The following is a 14,245-nucleotide window of genomic DNA, read 5'->3' on the forward strand; positions in this document are numbered from 1 at the left end:
GAAATGAGAGTCGATGCGATGCTGTCGCGAGATCCAGTTGGGAGATAGGATAGTCAGAGGAGAAATCAGTAGACTTACAGTGATACGAGAAGTACTATTGATATTTGGCATGTTTTCGAGTGATCATCTTCAAGTGAAAGTAAGAGCCAAAATATAGAGCGATAATAATTTTGAAAATCTAATAATAGTGCAGAAATGTGTACTTGTTTCATTATTATAAGAAAAGGCTTATAAGAATAGAGAGCAGAAAAAGTGAAGAAGGAAACGGTGCAGGAGATAAAAATCTGCCTGCTTGCTATATATGTTGTACTTGCAAGTGAAAGAGACAGAGAGGGAGTTGGGTGTTCGGATATGAGAGGGCAGTGATCTCTTAGGGAGCGCCGACCTGACACGAACAACACCTACAGTAGAGCTATACGACAAATCTTTTGACTTCTTCATACAACAGGCTGGAGCAGAAATTTCTCTCTTTGTTTCTTTTATTTACTCTCTTTCTCTCTTTCCATCCCTTGATCTCTCTCTCTCTCTCTCTCTCTCTCTCTCTCTCTCTCTCTCTCTCTCTCTCTCTCTCTCTCTCTTACTCTTTCAAACTCTTACTTTCTGTTACTTACTCCCCACTTCTTTCTCTTTCTCTCTCTCTCTCTCCCTCTCTCTCTGTCTCTCCCCTCTCCCTCTCTCTTTTTTTTCTGCTTCTCTCTGTCTCTGCTTCTCTCTTGTTCAGGCGTCCTGAAAGATCCATTGCAGTACATAAAATGAGTTGTTGGTTGCATCGACCCGTAAGTTTTACTATATTTATGAATGCAAAGGTCGAAGCTCGTAAGTGTGAACATAGTGTAAAATGCTGAAACAGGTCTACGTTTTGTAAAAACTTACTATTCAGCATCATTGGTCATCTTTACTATCTCTCTTAATCATGTCTTGCTGAATCGCTCTGTTACATTATACCTAGGTGTGTATTTACATCAAGGCACAAAAGTAACCACAAAGATTTATCAATTAATCTTTGCTTACTCTTCAGCTTCATGAAGTATCAATGACTCTGCGCATACCTATTTACCCTAGGCTTTTAATATGTTATTCAATACTTAGTACTTGGACCATTGCGATACTCAACTTCTTGCCTTCACTCAGGTAATACTACATCCTCTTCCTTTCCACTAGTGATAAACTTTTTAACTTTTTGCTTTTTTTTGTTACTATTGTAAGATAATTTTAATTGTGATGTTTATGTTTTTGAAGCTTTATGTAGTAAAAATATATTAGTGAAATCTATAGTCTACTTGAATAATAATTTATTTTATTATAATTTATAACATGACTTTATAAGATACCATATTTTTAGAATATATTACTGATAATACAATGTTAAAACAATGATATAAATGACAAGTTACATTTATATGATCGTGAATAATTATTTGAAGTTTATTTAAGATATTTACCTTGGCAACTACAAATAAACAGCTGATTAAAATAGTATAATGCATAAATATTGATGAGGAAATATTCATTCAAAAGCATTTTATTTACAAATCTTTGTTTAATGATCCCTAATGACATGTGCAACAATATAGTTTATTGATATTCAGTTACAATTACATAGAATATTTCTTAATATTAATCTAAACCATGATCTATCTTGAATGTAATTTTTAATTTAATATTATTTTTCATTGTTATATGTGAAATATATAATTTATAATTAAAATTTTAAAATTTTATATATAACTTTTAATGATAAACCTTTTATTATTAAAACAATTGTTCATAGCTATATTTAATTTATTTATATTATTGAATCAGTTTATATCAAACAATATATTTCAATGAATTAATCTAATAAAAATAAATCTTTGTTATTTTAGATTATGTAATAATTCTTTTACAAAATTTATGTAGTAAAATTTAGGTAAACTGTTAACAATAATGTAAACTTATTTAATATAGAATATTTAACATTATATTATATTATTCCAAACTTTATTATATTATAATTTCAAACATTATTTTATTATAGTAAAATTGAAATGTTAAGATTGAAAGAAAATTAGTATTTATAGTTTTGATAAGGTTCATGAATCTAAACTAGATAACCATTTACTATATAAATTTGAAGTTGTTTTAATAATTTTGGAAGTGACTTTTGAAATTGATGGATTATCATTACACATAATAATACCTTACATCATATACTAAACACCAAACTATAAATATTTAAGTTTTTATTTTTCATGACAGCAATATGTATGTTGAACATGAGTTTTGTAATGAGTGTTATAAAGAGTCAGCTACAATATAAGATAACATATTTATATTTATAACGTAGTCATCTAATAAATATCAATTGACTCACTATGACATCTGATTTTATTGTTTGGATCAAGTATTTAGTTCATGTTTTTTAATAAGAATATTTTTGTGCATAATTTGTACAACAAAGTCTTCAAAGTTCATATAAAATTCAATAATTCAATAATTTAATATAAAATAAATTTTATATTAAATGATATTAAATAATAATTATAATAATAATTAAAGAATATTAAATAAATTTATAATAATATTATAAATTTTATATTAAATAATAAATAATAAGGAATTTAATATAAAATAAATTTTATATTAAATTTCTACAAATTTCCAAGTCCTTAAATTTTTCTGAAAAATATATGCTAAATTTTTTATATAATTTGAACATACTTCATATAACATTTGTACAAAATACACGTTCAATTATTATACACTCCAATCTGTTTTTTGTATAAAATGAAAATATTTTATTTTTGCTATTTATTAAAAAATGCATTTTATTAAACATATACATAACATAAGTTTAATGAAGAGACTGTATTACTATTAAGATACATACAGGATATAGTATCTAGTGAATATTTCTTAGCAAGAATTGTTTTTTCAACCATCATTATTTACAACAAATTTACAAAAGCGACAATAAATAAATTTTATAATATACAATTAGTGATAAAACTGTAAATGAAGGTACTTCTACAATTATCCTTAATGTATAATTACAATTTATATTATGCTTATAAATAAAATGATAAAATTACTAATATTAGGTCTGTATAAAAAGTGTTTTATATTTCAAGAATTTTGAAAGACTTTATGTTGCCTGAAGCAAATTCTTTGCTTGACAATTTGAATATTCAGATATTCTATTTGTGTATATTCTGCACATAAAATCTATTTCTTTTTATATAGTTGTCATCTTGATGTCTTTCAATTATCTCATTTGTAATTAATGACTCTATATATAGGATGGATTTTAAGTCTTTATTTTGAACATTTTCAATAATATCAATGTTTGATTTTGGTGCTGTGCCCTATAGTTGGATTTCACAAATGCATATTGGTTTAATTATGCACTAATAAATTCATAGTTTATAATTAATTGAATGTTTTGATTTTCTACCTAATATTCAATAAATTTTCCTAATTGTATAGATGGTACAGTCTTGGATATTTCAAGCTGGACATAGACCATTTTTTTTAAACTTTGCACATTTGTTAGTACCATCCAAATAAACAGTTTAATCAAGCTTAATAAAAAAAACAATCGATTAAAAGTTATTAATATTTAAATAAAATTGATAAACTTTTTTCAAAACTCAATAACCCTACTGCTACCAAAGTTCACAAGATGAATTTTTTGTCAATATGCGGAAAATATTTTTATTTCACTGCTAAAAATGTGTTATTGAAAATTATTGGAAAAAATTAGAACAGTTTTCAATAATATTCAATAATGAATCTTAATCCCATATGATCCAATTAAAATCGATTGAAATCGTATTAAGAAGCAAGATTATTAAAAATTATTCAAATTGATTAGATCGAAAATCAATGTAAAATTATTATTATTGAATAAGTATTCATCTCCAACTAACCTTAATAAAAATTATAAAAATAAATGAAAAGCTATTCGAACTTTCTAAACGAACTTTTCTAAACTTTCTAATATTGTCTTGATTCCCTTATGATTTTTTGAATGATAAATTTTGTAATGATGGAAAGAAAGGAAATAGTGATAGATGGAAAATTACTTAATTTTAATTATATTCAGCAACGTTTCGTCAGCACATTTGCTGACCTCTTCAGGCTGATTTTTCTCGTAATTAAATTATTATAGGCTAAAATGAACAGATCGTAGCTCAGTCAAGTTACAATAAAGTGTATTCGAACTTTCCTCTTGATTTCTAATTTCAGCGTATATACCGGAATTCGAACCCTTGATCTTCTGTATAGAAGAGAAACTACTATTAGACCACTGATGACTTACAAAGTCGATTCTTTGAACCAGAATCATAAATTACACGATTAATGAAATAATATACAGTCGGACCTCTGCTACTGCACGTTTTCGGGAGTTGGTGCCCTCCGCCACTGCCCGCTACGGGCTCTCTGGCATTAGCCAATAAGAGCGCTCCGTCAGGTACGGGTATTGAGTGGCGTGCCGCGCTGGTCTCGAGGGGGGCCCGGAGAAAATGTTACAAATTTAGGTACATATCCCCCCCCCCCCCCCCACAAATTACAAGAGTCATAAATTACAAGGAGTGTAAATCATAAGTCACAAATTACAAGGAGTCATCTTATACTTGAAGATATGCAAGATATAAGAGCGACGCGTCGGCGTCAGACCCATAAAAGTGCGCCGCCGGCAGGTGCCAGGTAAGCGACCGAGAGCGTACGACACTGCGCTCGAGTCATAAATCGGGCAGTTAGAGAGGCTAGGTAACGGGCAGTGGCAGAGGTCGGGCAGTTGCGGAGGGTGCAGTAGCAGAGGTTTGACTGTACTTCTCAGTTTAGGCGCCCGTAAGCAGCTTTTTACGTGTAGAGCATGCTCAGTGTAGAAAGTAGTCTAGTATAGCGGAGGAGGCTCTTGGACTATAATGACTCATGATAGTCTAGCGTCCTGGACTATAATAGCCATTATAGTCCAGGAGCCTGGCCCCTCAACATTACAGCAGCTGTTATGTCGCAGGACGAGTAGAGCCCTCTACGTGGCAGTTTTCTGTACTATGAAAAAAGTATAATGCATGCCTTAGAAAATGTTAGAGAGGGGAGGAGGAGGGTCAAAGGGGATAGTGAAGTATTGAAGAGTTACGTCAGTCGTAGTGAAAATTGATTTAAAATGGATTTAACGAAAATGTTTAATGCAAACAAGGAAAATGTTGATTCAGCAAGTGATAACCTAAATGTTTCCCATAATTACATCAATTCTAATTATAACCGGGTTAGGGTTAAAAATCGGCTTACGGGCGCCAAAATTAAAAAATTGTTAATGCAGTTTGGACTGTAGCACGTTGTATTACGTCGAGGGACACTGAGAAGTGGAGGGGGCAGTGGAGAATCCGAGGCTGCACAGCCTCGAATTCTCCACTGCCCCCTCCACTTCTCAGTGTCCCTCGACGTAATACAACGTGCTACAGTCCAACGTGCATAAATAACTAATATTATCAAATAATTTTCTAGTAAATTTATATCTTTTTATATATGAATATATTTATATATTACAATCAACATTAAAATAGAAATTTATTTTCATTTACCATATTTATTATACATATGTAAAAGGGGGGGATTTATGTTCGAAACATAGCCTAGTGCGCCACTGCTATGCCCCCTGCGAATTAATGAAGGGTCCTTTTCCGGTGAAGGAAGCCGGCGCTGACTTCCACGGGAGCGAACCTATCGCGATGACGGGAAAGGTGAACAGAAAGAATCGGTATGAGTACAAAGAGGCGATCCCTTTTATTTACGCCAACGAAAGTACATCTACGAATATAAGTACAAAGGTGGTGAGCGCGTTCGCTCAATCCTCCAAACGCGACAGCAGGCGGCGACTAGGAGCGTAATCGCTCAACTATCATACGCGGCGAGTGTATAACATTTAGGAGCGAATTCGCTCAACTAACAATCGCGACAATTCGATTCGCGGCGTTGCACTGGGCGAGAGCTGGAACGTGAGAGAGAGTCGCGGAATAGAGAGGTAACAAACCCACCGGGTGGCCCCTCCCGCGGCTCGCTGGTGGAGAGCCGGCGACGGCGAAACCGCAGTCCTGCCGGCAGAGGAGATCGTTGGATCACCGGCGGCGGCTGGTTGGCAGCTGGCGGCCGGGATCAGCTCCTCAGGCGTCGGATGGTGACCGCCGAGAAAGGCTGCTCGAACAGCAGCCGGAGACTCGCCACAAAACTCTATCTCTCGTCCTGGAGTGTCTTTCTCCTGGAGCGTGTCCTAGCGTATCTCGCAGCGTGACCTGATTAGCGTACGGTCATTCTCTCACTGTGCTCAATCTCTCCCGCTCTCTGAATTCTCGCGGCGCGAGCCGCGCTTTCCGCGTTTTCGCTCATTCCTCTTCCTCTCTCGCTCTCTCTCACGCTCTTCGCGCTCTCGCTCCTTCTCGCGCCGTCTTCTCCGCCAGCGGCGCTTTCCCCTCTCCAGCCCCTGCAACGACACGAGCGCGTGAATGCTATGTTAACCATAGCCACGCTCGGCCGCTACATCCGTGCGAGGAGAGTGCCGCGCACAGGGTTAGCGAACATTGCTATCAGCCCTGTCACACATGATACGAAATTATATTATAAATATATATGTTTTCATCAAAATAATTAAGTGTAATAGAAATTGAAATCATCTGTTTGACGACCGAATCGAGCAGGGGGTCCCTTCTACAGTATATATACATAGTAAGGTTTTTTTTTATTTTGTTTCACGTCGCTCTATTTATGCTCCATCAGTGCTAATCAGCGACGGAGACTTGCAATGTGTTTGAGAACAAAGCACATGAAACTTTTTTCAGTGGTGCTTGTATCAATTAGCAGGGACTGGGAATCGAACCCGGGTCTATTGGGTGCGAGTCCGTTGCCCTACTGACCGAGCCATTGCAGGCCTCAAACATATTAAGGTATTTAGATGAACTGAAATTGAGTTATTTATTTTCTCCATCTCGATATTAAAAAATATAGATAGTATAACGTAAAATGTCATGCGCCAAGTTATCTTTCAAAAATTATTTTGCTATATTTGTATCAAATTTTTAGTTCTGTACGAGGTGTGTTCAAAAAGTAAAATGAATTTTTAAATTGGGAGGGTGCGTAGATTCGATCATCGATATTTTATTTTATTATGTTGGTATACATGTCCCTCACACATGCTCACAGTTTCAGCCAGTTTGTATGTTTACTTTTTTTTTACGAGACAGAAACGTTAGGCGTGTTTTTTTTGTTCGGCGATTTTCTGCTGTCGAAAACAATGGATAAAAGAGTTTGCATAAAATGTTGTCTAAAAAATGGAATTAAGTGTTCCAAAACACTTGAAATGTTGATAGTGGCATATAGTGAGTACTTTAAGTGAAAAAAATGTTTACAAGTGGTATAAGCTTATAAGCTCTTTCAAGATAGCCGAGAAGACGCCGACGACAAACCTCGCTCTGGACACCCCAGCACTTCAATAACTGATGAAAGTGTTGAAGAAGTGAAACAAATGGTGTTAAAAAATTATCGAATCACTATTAGAGAACTGGCTGAAGACGTCGGCATCTCTGTTGGCTTGTGCCATGCAATTTTTTCCAAAGTTTTGGGCATGAAACGTAGCAGCAAAATTTGTTCCGAAACTGCTTAATTTTGAATAAAAGGACCGTCGAAGGAGCATCGCTCAAGAGCTATTAAACAACGTCAATTAAGATCCTGATATGCTCAAAAGAGTCATAACTGGTAATGAATCACGGGTTTATGGTTATGACGTCGAAATTAAAGCCCAATCGTTCCAATGGAAGACTCCAGAAGAGCCAAGACCGAAAAAAGCATGTCAAGTTCGATTAAATGTTAAGGTTTTGCTCACTGTTTTCTTTGATTATCGTAGCGTAGTACATCAAGAGTTCTTACCACAAGGTCGTACGGTCAATAAAGAGTATTACCTTGAAGTTATGCGCCATTTTCGAGAAGCAATACGAAAAAAACGTCCGGAATTGTGGGAAAACAATTCATAGATCTTGCATCACGATAATGCATCTGCTAACTCATCGTTGCTTGTGTCGAACTTTTTGGTCAAAAATAAAACTACAATTATGCCTCAGGCACCATATTCACCGGATATGGCCCCCTGCGACTTTTTCCTGTTCCCAAAACTCAAGAAACCCATGAAAGGACGGAGGTTTGGAATAATTGAGGAGCGAAAGAAAAAATCGCTGGAAGAACTCAAGGCTATACCAGAAAGTGCTTACCAGAAGTGCTTTGAGGATTGGAAAAAACGTTGGCACAAGTGTATTATATCTGAGGGGGATTACTTTAAAGGGGACAACATAAATATTGATGAATAAATAAATATTTTTTCATAAAAATAAAAATTCACATTACTTGTTGAACACACCTCGTATGTTATGGAAAATATAATTTATTATATAATATTGCATAAAAATAATGCGGTAACCGTTCTTTCAAATTATATTCGAAATTTTTGAAAATTATTGTAATAAATTATATATTTTGACAATAAATGTAATAATAATTGAAGTTTACTAATGTGACGTCGTCGGGGTCACTTTCAGGTATGCTTGGAGTAAGCGTAAGCTCAGGGGTACTCCGATTTGCTTGCGTATAACGCATAAGCCGGGACATGCAATATTGTTGCGGAGAGAAACTACTAACCGGAAAATAATAACTGAGTGTTATTATTGAACACACCAGACTCTCACTTAATGTGTTCTTAAGGAACTCTAAGGGAAATTCGCCAAACTCACGCTTAATGAATTTCCAGAAAGAAAGGGGAACTAGAGAGAAAAAAAAAGGTCGAAAAGAAAAGGAAAGATAGCCACATATAAAATTCACTTACTTTTTATTTTATTTGATTGCTTAATATGTAGGCTGCGTACTCTCTGCTCTTTGACCTCTATCTCTCTCTTTCTCAATTCTGGATCCACTTGAATGACTTCTTGGCTGAGTTATTGGCTGACTTCTTGGCTGAATTATTGGCTGATTTCTTGGCTCTACACTCCACTACTGATTCTTCTCAAAAAAATTTTCTATTCTACTGTGTTTCCTCCAGCACTGGTCCCGCAGTCTTGTACAGAGCTTTTTATAAGCAGTGGGTGGTTGGATGGAAATCCCCTTCTTTCAGCCCATGATGACGATTAAAATTTTCTGTATTGGTAGGAAAATTTTTTTATCCAATTTGGTATTTGTAATTGGTCGGAGAGCGTGAGTTTTCAGAGAGAGATAGGGCGGTCCTTTCTTAACTTGGGCCTTTTTATCCAGAGATGGCTCTTGGAGTACCACTTTCGAGAGCAAGAGTGACGCTATGGTTTATAATTACTTACACGAAATCGTACTAGACTTAGTTAATTTTAACGATACATAGTGATTATTCAATAATTATAAATTACAATGATTCAATAATTAACTATTATAAACATTTAGAAAAATCCAAAAACTTCTAAGAGTTATTATAAAATGCATTACGGTTCTATTGTTGTTTTCGCTTAAAATATGAAATTATTTATTAGTTATTTAGTTCTTGCAAGAGGGTTGAACTGGATAAATAATATATCTTTAAAAGATGCGCATTATGGTACGATAGTTATTAGAACAATCACTATTTGATAGTAACTTACAAACTTGATTAAAACCCATTTAATATTACGGATATTCTCTTAGCGTTTTCTGACTAAAATGATTTTCACAATGAGAACTCGATTATAGGTTTCAGAAGCTATAATTATCTTTTAATAAGAAAAATTTCCGAATCTTAACAATTTCATTTTAATCGATTTCAATGGTAAATTGCAAACTTTCTTACAAAGAGAAAATTCAATGGGAAAAAAGATAGATTGTATTTTTATGACCCCTCTTCTTATCGGTGAGATAGTACTTTAAAATATATACACGATGATCGTAGGCTCCTGTCAATACATGCGAGTGAGACAAAGCAGGATAAGACAGCGATTGTAAGGCCGAGTACACAGGTTTGGGCCATTATCAGGTTTTATATCAACACCTTATTCCAGATGTGCTTTCCTCATGGGAAATCTTATTAGTAGCGACTCCCAATCCTGCTCTTTTAATATATCTTGAAGGTTCTAATTCTGTTCTTAATATTGATTTTTGTTAATGAATTAAGATAAAAAAACTAAATTACGGCCTGCCGTCACACTACAAGTGATTCAAATTCAAATAATCGAATATTTATTCTATTATAGAATATTAAAATATATTTTAAATTATTAGATGCAATAATATTGTAAACTTACTTATCCAAGTCAATTATTAAAAACTACTGAACCATATATGAATCAAGTCAATTAAATATTATTCATTTGTACATGCTATGGAAAATATTAAAATGTGTCAAATAACGTTCGGAAAAAAGTGTTTGGATGAAAGCTGTTCTTCGAAATTATATCCTATTATATATATAGTAACAGGGTGGATTAGCTAGTAGAATTAGATATTTAGATAGAATTAGATTAGAAATTTATTACAGCACAAGTTCCCACGATGCAGAGCTAACCGCCGCTCCGTTAAACACGTATGAGTATACGTGTATTCGCCTTTACATTTGATACTTTCGTTTCAATGTCTTCTTTCCAATAGAGTTGAACTCACCTTAAGTCACCTGACTTATGACACTCGATCTATCTTAAGTGTGAGTGACCTAATGCTTATTCCAACTAATCCCCTAGATAAAATTAGTTTAAAATTTAATCCGTGATAGATCCGTTAAACTAATAGGAAAAGAAATGACGTAATGCAGCGACTAAAATTAATAACGTTTAATTCTAATAAACTACAGTCTTTTACGGGCCGAAAGACTAACGCTCGCGAATAGGATTTACAATTATTAACAATAATACGGTGAGAGAGAAAGAATTTGAAATTCTGCCGCGAAATCTAACGCTCGGCGCGAATACAAAAATAACAGTCGCGATAGACAAAATACTCTCGCTAGTATTTTGTCGCGCATAAAAAGGGAGGTGCACCTACCCTGCGGTGCAATTACGGTGATCAGCCGTAATTGTTTATCCAGCAAAATCAAAGGTGCTTCTACGGGAACAAGCTGCGCTGACTCGCTAATGAACTATTATTGCTCCAACAAATACTGCTGCTCGCTTGCTGCTGTGTTTTGCTGCTGCGGTGATGCTGCTTACGATCACTCACGCACGTATCCAAAAAAATCGAGAAACTTTTGATTTGCAAAACGGCGAAACACAGTAAAACTATTTGGCGGTACTCTACTAAGTAACAGCTGAGGCTTAACTGAAAACTTTGAACTCTCGCGCACCCCCTCTCTCTCTTAATCGTTCGCTCTAGCATCGCGAGTGCTACTGAATCGCGAACGGATCGATTAATCGAATCGACTACCGTTGCAATATATATATATATTGCAAGTTTTTGAACCATGTTTGATTCAATTCAATTAATGTCATTCAATTGTGTACGTTATGGAAAACTATTAGAATTTTCGGTATCACAGTGGAATAAAAATGATTGCATAGATATTTATCGAAGTTATATTCAAAGTAATTTAAAATTATTGAACTCTATTTGATCCATGTATATTAAATGTCATTCAGTTGTATACGTAAATGAAAAATATTGAAATTTATCGAAAAACATTGGATTGAAAGTGATTGGGTATATATTTCAAATAATTTAAAATTATTGAAATCATTTATATATTTTCACATTTAATGTAATTGTTATTCAAATTTATTATAAATGAATTGAAATTTAAATTCAAGTTTAATGCTCATGTTTATCGAAAACCAGTACTATTATTAAAATTTATTGGATTTTATCAAAATTTATTAAATTTGAAGTTTTTCCATTTAAATTTTTAGCAGGGTTGAACATGATGTTTAAATAAAATAATAACTTTTAATTTTTGAAGATATTCTCCTTTGTATAAATATTTTTATTTTTTCTAAGAGCTTCCGTACGAATTTTGAGAATTTTTACACTATTATGTTTTTAGGACATTTTTGTATAAGATTAGGTATTAACATTTTTAGGAAATAAATTAACCCATTAAAGCCCACGCTAAGACTGGTTGAGATAGCGACAAACAAACTGTGCTATCTTTTGCATAAGTGAAAAATAAAATATACGTATTTTTTTTTATGTTATTTTCAATTGTTTATAACAAATTATTTAAACAAATTACAAAAAAATTCATAATTATCAAAATCTAAATGCGGGAATCGATTCTGGAGGTGAAATCAAGACGAAAACCTATATAACACTTTTTTGTCAGAATTCAATTTGTTAGTGTAACGTAGGAATAAACAATTGCATGTTGGGGAGAAAAAGTGACCATGTCAAGTCCCAAGCAAAATCTATCTGGAATAGCAAAAAATAAACTGTGCTATCCTTTGCATAAGTGAAAAATAAAATATATATATTTTTTCTTATGTCATTTGCAATTGTTTATAACAAATTATTTAAACAAATTACAAAAAAATTCATAATTTTCAAAATCTGAATGCGGAAATCGATTCGGGGGATAAAATTGAGATGAAAACCTATATAACACTTTTTTGTCAGAGTTCAATTTGATATCTTTATGTAGAAATAAACTATTGACAAATAAGTGTTTTCATTCTCACACATGGTATCTGGAATCATATCAGTATTTTTTACTGATAAATTTTGAGATCTTATACTGTAATTGGATAAGTTTATTTCATTTCGTAAATCCTTCCGTGTTAGAGATCACGTTTGAGTGGCGGGCTAACGGTTGAAAACATTTATACATTGGATCTATTCTTTGAAATAATAATTTCGGAAAACTTTTAGTTTTTATTTTGTTCTAAATTGGTAACGTTACTGATAATGCCGAGACGGAGAATTAGCGATCTACCAAATTTAGTTGAAGATTCTGATAGTGATGAAGGTCAACATATTGATATAGCATTCATTCCTAATGAATATGAAAGTTCAGATGGAGATTCGGACGGTGATCCAAATGAAGATACATTATCAAATGAATTACCATCAGGTTCTTACGAACATGTTAAAAGTACATACACAAGTACTCAGAAATTGTTGGAACCGAATCATAAGTACAGTTGGAAAAATGATGCTTTGAATGATATTTCTCCGCATGTCGAGAGCAACTTCAATATTTCACCTATTTCATCATTGCAATCCAAAAATGCTTTTGAGTTGTTTGAGGTTTTCTTTTCGAAATCAATGAAAAACCATATCATTGAAGCCACTTCTGAAAATCATTTTGATTTATGTATGGATGATCTAGAAAAATTTATTACAATCATAATGATTACTATCTTCAATTCTAGAAAAAGTATTCGTGATTACTGGTCAAAAAAGCGAATACTTCAGTGTCCAGTAATTGCGGAACTTATGTCTAGAAATAATTTCGTTGCCATAAAAAAGAACATACGATTCTATAAACTTCAAGAAACTGATCAAAATGATAAAGTCTGGAAGGTTAGAACTCTGTATGATATATTTCGTGAGAATTGTATGCAATTTGGTTTCTTTGACTATAATTTATCAATAGATGAGATAATGGTAAAATACTTTGGTAGGTTTGGTATCAAGCAATGTATAAGGAATAAACCCATTAGATTTGGAATAAAAGAATGGGCAGTCTGTTCTTCTGATGGGTATATATATGATCTTGATATTTACACTGGTAAATCAGGAATCGATGAACGAAATCCTTTAGTTGCCGTTGGTTTAGGGTCTAGAGTGGTGATAAAGTTACTTTCGAATTTATTAGAAAAAACACAGAGAGAAGAACTGAAAAAGTATCATATTTATTTTGACAACTTTTTCACAAACCCAGATCTTATGATTCATTTGAAAAAAAATGGTTTATCGGCGACAGGAACTGTTCGGCATAATCGTGTGAAAGTGAAAGTCGAAATGCCAAAAAAAGCTAAAAGAGGATACACTATTTCAATGCATGAAGTGAATTCAAAATTGAATTATATTACAGTTATGGACTCAAAGCCAGTATCGATTCTCTCTTCGAAATATGGAAATGAACCAAAAGTTGAAATGCAGAGATGGCAGGAATCATCGAAAAAATCTATTCTTTTTCCTCATTGTTTCTCTATGTATAATGAACACATGGGTGGCGTCGATCTACATGATCAACACTGTAATGCTTTGATGCCTACAATTCGAAGTAAGAAATGGACATGGTGCCTTGTATTACGGCTCATCCAAGCATCCTTAGCAAACGCTACAGTGATTTACAATA

At 33.5% G+C, this 14,245-nt stretch overlaps 1 long non-coding RNA gene across 1 annotated transcript in view; it reads left to right on the top strand.

The window, feature by feature from the left end:
• The first annotated feature begins 352 nt into the window (after positions 1-352).
• Positions 353-14,245, top strand: part of LOC131669968 (uncharacterized) — a 48,833-nt gene continuing 34,940 nt past the window's right edge. Inside the window, exons 1-2 of the long non-coding RNA XR_009302413.1 lie at positions 353-949; positions 1,019-1,131. This is a non-coding gene — a long non-coding RNA (uncharacterized LOC131669968). The remainder of the gene's footprint in view (positions 950-1,018; positions 1,132-14,245) is intronic.

The sequence above is a fragment of the Phymastichus coffea genome, unplaced genomic scaffold, assembly GCF_024137745.1.
Source record: "Phymastichus coffea isolate CEN01 unplaced genomic scaffold, Cenicafe_Pcof_1.1 PCOF00008, whole genome shotgun sequence".
NCBI lineage: Eukaryota > Metazoa > Arthropoda > Insecta > Hymenoptera > Eulophidae > Phymastichus > Phymastichus coffea.